Below are 7,836 nucleotides of genomic sequence, written 5' to 3' on the forward strand. Positions count from 1 at the left end.
GCCCTGGTGGTCTCTAGCTTCGCTCTGCGTTGCACTGGGCCCAAGCTGCCTCATCAGGTCTCCGGGCACCAGGGGTCACTGCAGGCCCCCCCGAGCACCCCCAGCCCTGCACACAAGGCCACTGTCCAGCCACACTCAGGGCCACTGGGTGGGGGCGGGGCCCGGGAGCCCCCAGGAGCAGCAGTGCTGAGCTGGGCAGGGGCTGGGTGGGTGGGGCCCCCAGAAGCTGCAAGGGACCCCCCCTTGGAGGGTGGTGGGCCTGCTGGGGGCCCACCCGCAGGGCACAGGCTGCCTCTCCCGGCCCTGGGGTGGCGCCCCGGAACGGAGAGGCAGGAAGGGGGGTGCAGCCCCTCCCGGTCCAGCCTGGAGAACGCCTGACTTCCGGTAAGTTCTTCTTGTGCAATCCTACCGCACCCGGCCAGCGGGAGCAGGTGTGGCCGCCACTGGGCTGGAGCCGGGCCAGCAGGCGCAGTGCACCGGACCCCCATGGAGCCCCACTCCCTCTAGGACCCCCCAAGGGCCCCTCCCACCATCCCCCAGGCCCCTCAGAGTGGCCTCCCACCCCGGGCGCTCAGGGACTCAGAGCTTCATGGAGGGTCCTCACGCAATCCTATGGCCTCTCAACGTCTAGGGTCCAGGATGGGGCGGGGGGTGTCAGGTCCGGGGCGGGGAGGGCTGACGGGTTGCGCCCCCCCAAAGTTTGTTCATGTAGAGCCTCCCACTGCCACTGCTGCTCGAGGGGGTCCCCATCTGTGGGCCTGGGGACCAGCACTGGGGCACCCTCGGGGGCTGCTGCCCCTCCCCCACCCTACCCCTCTCAGCCGCTGGGTCCCTGCTGGGGTGTGAGGCCACCCCGCCCCCGGCCGTGCCCCCTCAGCCAGCCTGAGCACCCCACCCCACCCCGCACCCCCTGAGTGCGCCCCCTGAGGGGTGCGGGTTGGGGGTGATGATGACCTGGACCCACATCTCTGCTTCCACACCCAGCAGGACCTGGGGAACGTCAGAAGGTGCTTCTGGCCCCGGGGGTGTGGGGGGAAGGGAGGGTCCCGGGACTGGACGGCTCCCCGTGCAGTGAAACAGCCACAAGCCCAGAACCCTCAGGGGCGCCCACTGCGGGGTAAGATGCCCAGGACCAGCACCCCTGGGCCGGGGAGGGGCAGGCGGCTCTGAACACCCCACCCCCACCCCATGGGGGTCACCTGGGGTCCAGGACACTTGGGGGAGAGCCAGACCCCCCGACTCCCAGCATGCAGAGCCCAGAGCTGGAAAGGGTCCGAACAGACCCCACCTCAGACAGGAGTGCCCCTCCACCCAGATGCTCCCCCCCAGGTGCTCCCCTCCGTGTGGCCTCCTCTCTTCCCCGGACACGGCCACTGAGCCCCTGCACCCCCAGTAGTGCTCAGGGCTGACTCCTGGCTTCGTGCTCAGGGGATCCAAGTGGCTAGGGGTGCCGGGAATCGAACCCAGGTCAGCCGCATGCAAGGCCAAGTGCCCCCCCTGACGTACAATCAATCGCTCTGGTCCCCCTTTTTATTTCCTGTTTCGGGGGCCACACCCAGCAGTGCTCAGGGCTGACTCCTGGCTCTGTGCTCAGGACTCACGCCTGATGGGATGTAGGGGGACCGTATAGAGTGCCGGGGATCGAACCCGGGTCAGCTGTGTGCAAGGCCAGGGCCCTCCCCCCTGCACTGTCTCACAGCCTAGTTTCTCGACTTTTGACCCAACTCCAAGCTTAGGGGTGCTCTGGACAGTGCTCCGGAGACCCTGTGGTGCCCAGGATGAGGCGGGGTGGGGGTGGCATGGGGAGGGGGGTTGTGCAGCAAACCTTGCCCAGCAGGACTGGGGGTGTTCAGTGCCTGGCAGCACTGAACCCCAAGAAGGGAGCCTGGTGACAGTGGGGGGGGCACACAGACACGCAATACAGATGCACGCTCACAGCACAAACACATACAACAGATACACACGCACACACAGACGCATGTGCACACACATATGGCAGATACATACCCAACAGACCCTCCTGCACACGACACACACGTGCGCACCAGGCAGACACACACATGCGTGTGACACAGACATACACAAACACACATGAACACAGACACACGTCCACATACACATGACAGATAGTCGCGCACACAAAGCAGACAGACAGCACAGACACACAGCACACACACGTGGATACGTAAATGAACACACACACAGACGCATTCACAGACGCACATATAGTGGCATGACACATACACCTGGAGGCACACACACACACACACACACACACACACACACAGCGTCACTGGGGATTTCCTTCTCATGTCAAGTTCTCAAATGATCACCATAAAGAGGAAGACTCGGCAGGGGGTGGGGGCTGGGATGCTAGACCCTGCGCCGCTCACACTCGCCTGTCCCGGGAAAGTTCCCCCCTCCCCTGCCTCCCCACCTCTCTGCTCCCCGGCTGGACCTCAGTGGGGCTGGACCTCAGTGGCGGGTTGGCGCCTCCAGGACTGGCGGCCCTGACCCCGACCCAGGCCACAGGCCGCCCTGATACTGCCAGACATTCAGGCCACACCCCGGACACTCGGCCCCCCACACCACAAATTCAGCTCCCCCCACTCCTGTGGGCAGGACGGGAGGGGACAGGCGGGCAGTGTCCTGCCTTGGGGGTCACCACCCCGACTCACCCCAAATCACCACGCGCGGAAGCCCCTTCGTGGCAGTGAGAGGGACCTTCAGGACTGCGGCCCCACCCCGCACCCTGCACCCCCCTTCGAGATGGTCAAGTCATTTCCCGGGAGGGTTCTGACTCCCCAGACCTGCAGCGACCTCCTCTGAGGACCCCCGTGCCCCAGCAATGGCATGCTGGGGGTCCACCTCCTGGGGACTCCAGGAGAGCCCCAGGACTCCCAGGGGCTTGCCTGGTCACAACCTGGCTGAACGCACAGACAGGTGGAGGCAGAAGTGGGGTGATGGGGCCCCTGGAAGGTCCCTCCCTGGAACTGGAGTGATAGCAGCAGGGAGGGCGTTTGCCTTGCACACGGCTAACCTGGGTTCGATTCCCAGCATCCTATATAGTCCCTCGAGCACTGCCAGGGGTAATTCCTGAGTGCAGAGCCAGGAGGAACCCCAAAAAAGAAAAAAAAAAAAAAAGAAGGTCCCTCCCCTGCAGTCTCCCGAACCCGGAGCCCCAGAGTCGGACATGAGGGGAAGATGGATGGCAGGACCCCCCGAATCCCGTGACCCGAGGCTGCCAAACGGCCCTGCAGGCAGATCCCAGATTGGGGTGGGGGCCAGGGGGGGGCGCCCACATGGACAAGGGACAGCACCCAGGTCCACCAGCCGACACGGCCGGGGTCAAGCGACAGCACAGCGGGGAGGATGCTGGCCTGGCACAGGGTCGACCCGGCTTCAATCCCTGCATCCTGTGGGGTCCTGAGAGCGACCGGGATGACCCTTGAGTGCAGAGTCAGCCCTGAGCACTGCCAGGTGTGGCCCAAAAAGCGAAAAACCAAGAAGACAAGCAAACAGATGCTGGAATCCGCAGGTGCGCTCCCTCCCCCGCCCCCCCCCCACTTCCATCTCTTGTGTCCTCAGGGCCAGACACCCTGGGAGCACCCAGGGGTCACACGCTGAACCCCATCTGGAGTGGCCGGCCTGGCGGGGGAAGCGGCCACAGAGTCGCAGTGACAGGGGCTCCAGAGAGCCAGAGGACCGCGTGGGGGGTGAGCGGACGTGGTCCCCGGGAGACACAGATCTTGGGGTGCAAAGGACTTCACAGTGAGCAAGCTCGGAGGTCCACAGGGGGACGGGGAGCTGGTCAAGGGAGCCCCGATTCCCAGCCGGGGACCTGGGATGTCCACGCGCGGCTGGCCAAGTGCAGGGAAGTGGGGGCCACCGCCACCCCTGCCCACTGCTGGTGACCTCTGACCCTTGCTTCCTCGGCTCCCCACATGGCCCCGGGGGTCTCTCTCAAAGGCCACCTTGAGCTGGTGGTCTCCCCTGGTCCCTGGCTCTTCCTCTCCTGTGTGGACCCCACGGCTGCCCCCCCCCACCCATTCCTGTCCTCTGGGAGGGACCCTCCCCCAGTCGCTGCCATCCCGGGGGTGGCACTGCCCACGGCCAGGGCCCCCAGCAAGTACTTTCGTTACCAGGGTCCCACTCAGCCTTGGGCTGCGGGAGACCCGCCCCCGAGTGGCCTTAAAAGGAACCCTAAGACCCCACCAACAGGGACAGGGTTCCAGGCCCGGTCACCCCCCACTACACACCTCTGCGGGGGGCCCCCAACCTCCAGTAAGGGGTGCTCGGGAGGATGGGGGAACCCAGGTTCACCTAAATGGGGGGTGCCTTAGCCCCCTCCTGGACCCCGCGGAGCCCCAGAAGCCTCTGGGGGGATGGTGAGGGGCCTCTGGGGGCTCAGGCAGGTCCCCGCCCCTCAGGAATGAGGAATGCGCCCCGGACAGCCAGACTGGCTGGTTTTTCCTGAGAGGCGGGTGTCGGGTCTTGGGGGCCCAGGGGGCGGCCCCTCTGCTCTTCAAGTCACCCACCGCTGAGGCGGGCGCCTCCACCCGGCCCCCCACAGCACCTGAGTCTGGGCCCCCCCAACCCCGGGAGCCCTGCCCCACCCACACTCCGCATCATCACAGCATCTGGTGCCAACCTTCCCCCAAATCACAGCCCCAGCCGCTGCCCTGCCCCCAGGGAGCGTGGCTAAGGCCAGGTCGGGCTGAGGAGCATGGGGGGGGTAGGAGCACCCCAGCACCCCACGCCCCCCTCCCTGCTGCAGGGGAAGGGGAAGCGGGGGAAGGAGTCGGCAAGCCTTGGGCAGTCCTCAGTTTACCTCTCTGCAGAGCCGCTGAGGCCGGGCACCAGGAAGGGCCTTTCTCCGTCACCCCCGCGGTGAGTCAGTGACATGAAGCAGTAGTACGTGCACCCCAGACCCTGGACTCCAGGCCCCGGGGGGCCCACCCCTGCCAGGCTTCCTGTGCCCTTTGCCCCCGGAGGGACAGGCAGTGGCAGGAAGGCGCGGCTCCTTCTTTTCTTTCACTTTCATTTTGCTCTCAGCCGGTTGCCCCGTGCCCAGCCCAGGGGTACAGGGGTGCCGTGGGGGGAGCCAGCCCAGGGCCACAAACGACACCCAGGGAGGGTGCCCCAGCACCTGCACGATTTGGGGGTCTACTCCCTCTCCCCGGTGCCCTGGCCTCAGAGTGATGACACCCCCTCCCCGGCCCTCCCACAGGTTCTGGGCTCCAGGAAGGAGCCCCCCCTAAGAAGTCCCCCCCCAGTGCCCTGCCAAGTCCAGAGCTGGGGGCTAGTCCCCACAACCTGGGGGGAGGGACAGGGCTAGATGGACCCCTGGGCTGTCATGGAAGCGGGAAGCGAGGCAAGACCCCACCTCTAATTAAGCCCTTCCTCTGGGTTTCTGGGGCTAAAACCAGCAACCCACACGCAACTCACCCCACGTGACACCCCACGACACCCCACACAACTCACTGCACACAACTCACCACACATGACACCCCACCGCTCACCTGCCACGACTCCCCCCTCACGACTCACCCACGTAACCCCAAACACAACTCCCCATACGTGACACCCCGCAACCTACCCCTCGCGACTCACCCCACACGCCTCCGTGGCTTTCAGTACATTCTCGGACTTGCACAACCCTCACCGCTAATTCCAGAATGTTCCATCGCCCCGAAGGAACCCCGGCCCATCAGCAGTCACCCCACCCCCACCCCCCAGGCACTGGCACCAAGCGTGTCCTGAGTCTCAGGGGCCGGTTCTCCAGGTTCTTGTCCTGGGCTGCCCTGGGGGGGGCCTCCCCCCATGTGTGGCTTTCTCCCTAAGCGTCTGGGGGGGTCCCACCAGGGGGTCACCCTGACAGCAAGGTCAGGCCCTTCGAAGGGGGAGAGGGAAGTGGAGCAGGGCCGGGCTGGGAGCGGGCGCCCCGCCCTCCACACAGCCCACCTCCCCGGGGATCACACGCAGCCCACCTTGGCCTAGGTGCCCCCCGAAACACACACAACCAGTGTCTCTAGGCCCCCCGGCCGCACCTCCCTGCACAGCACCCACAAACCCATCACAAGGACCCTCGCCTGGTGCATGCCCACCTGCACGCCACTGTGTGTTCACACAGGTGCACGCTCACGGGGGCACACGCATGAGCCCCTCACTGATGCCTGCTCGGACACCCCCACACCCCCAGTCTCCGGAGGGACGGGGCTGCTGGCGCGGGCGGTCCGCCCCCTGCTCCAGCACCGGGCGCAGGACTTGCCCTGTGTTCACGCTCTCCCCAAAGGGGTACTGGCAGGTCCCAACCTCCCCCACCCCACATGGAGGCCTCCCGGAGGGAGGTGGCCCCTGGCCGCGCTGGCCTGACACAGTCGCCTCTTTATTCCGTGCTGGGTCAGCGTTTCCGGCCGGCCCTGGCCCATCAGGGTTCAGGGACTTTGCGAGAAGGGAGCACTGGGCTGGCCTAGAGGCGCTGACAGCAAGTCAGGGTGACCCCCTGGTGGGACCACTCCCCCCCCACACTCATCATCAGCTGCAGAGCGCCTGGCTGTCCCCTTAAGAGCCCTGGGCCCCCCGGGGCAGAGACAGCTGGTGTCCCTCCTTGGGGCTCCCTGAATGGGGAACCCTCCCCAAACGCACCCAAAGGTGACAGGCGGCGCTCTCAGGGCTGAAGGAAGCCACTTCCCAACCCTCTCACAGGACCCCACCGCAGTGCGTGGGGGGCCAGGGGGGCCGACACCTCTGACGCTCCGGAAGTGGCTGGTGGGCGGCTCCCGTGGGGTCCAGCCCTGCCCGGTCCCGGTCACTTTCAGAGTCAGCGCGCAGTACCGGGTAGCGACGGCACTTGGGGACAGGGGTCCCAGCACACGGCTCCAAGCAGCCTCCTAAAACCCCTGGCACCCCCCAAAGCGCACAGGAGGAGGCAGAAAAGAAGGGAAAAGGCAGGGTCAAGTGCAGGTCCCCGCCGTGGCAAAGCTGCCCTCCGGTCACTGCAGCTGCGCCTCAAACGCCCCCCTGAGAACACTTACCACCCCCCCATGGTCAGTGGGTTTTCGGGGCACCCTCCTGGGCCAGGGAGGCCGGCAGAGGACCGCGGCTGGCCCCTGGGGGCAGGAAGGAGGCCCCGGGCAGGCGGGTCCAACGTGGATTCTGGGAAGCACTAAACGGGGGTGTCCCCATGCACAGTCCCTCCCGGCCTTCTTTTCCTCTTTCTGGAATGTTGATGACTTTGTGGGGGGCGGGGTGGGGGGGGCGCCACCCACCGGGGGACCGTCCCAGTCCCCTTCTTGGGTCCAGAGGGCTGGGAAGGGGGGACATTACTGCAGGACCCCAGGGATTCCCACCAGCCAACGCTCCACCCCGCTGCTGCCTCTTGGGGCGCCGGCCCAGTCCGGGGGCCCCGGGGTGCGGGGAGTCCGGGGTGGGGGTGGGCTGCCGGGACCCTTGGGTGCAGCGACAGGAGGTTGTGTCCTATTTGCAGCTGGGGGATTCTGGAGGGGTCAGGGGTGGCGAAAGGCGGGGGTCTGGGGTTCACAAGCAAAGGGAGAAGCAGGGGTCAAAAAAAAGGGGGTCCCGGAAGTGTCACGGGAGTCACAAAGGAGGAAAAAATAAGTTAGGGCAAGGGGGGGGGAACCCGGAGTTCACGGGGTCAGGGGTCACGGCAGAGGTGAGGGGTCGTGGAGGAGTCGCACACCGCGGATTCAGGAGTGACGACGGCGGTCGGGGGTCCCCGAAGTCGGGAACTGGGGGCGGGGCCGAAGCGCGCGGCGGCAGCGGGGGTCGCGGCTGTGGGCGGGGTCGCGGCAGTGGGCGGGGTCTGGCGGGGGG

The 7,836-nt window shown here is 66.4% G+C and overlaps 1 protein-coding gene across 1 annotated transcript in view; it reads right to left on the minus strand.

Moving 5' to 3' along the window:
- The window catches only part of SBNO2 (strawberry notch homolog 2), a 37,003-nt gene extending 29,830 nt beyond the window's left edge, over window positions 1-7,173 (minus strand). Inside the window, exon 1 of the mRNA XM_056112764.1 lies at window positions 7,038-7,173. The gene's annotated coding sequence lies outside the window, so the exon portion shown is untranslated. The remainder of the gene's footprint in view (window positions 1-7,037) is intronic.
- Window positions 7,174-7,836: the final 663 nt, after the last annotated feature.

This window comes from Sorex fumeus, unplaced genomic scaffold (assembly GCF_029834395.1).
Source record: "Sorex fumeus unplaced genomic scaffold, SorFum_2.1 ptg000019l, whole genome shotgun sequence".
NCBI lineage: Eukaryota > Metazoa > Chordata > Mammalia > Eulipotyphla > Soricidae > Sorex > Sorex fumeus.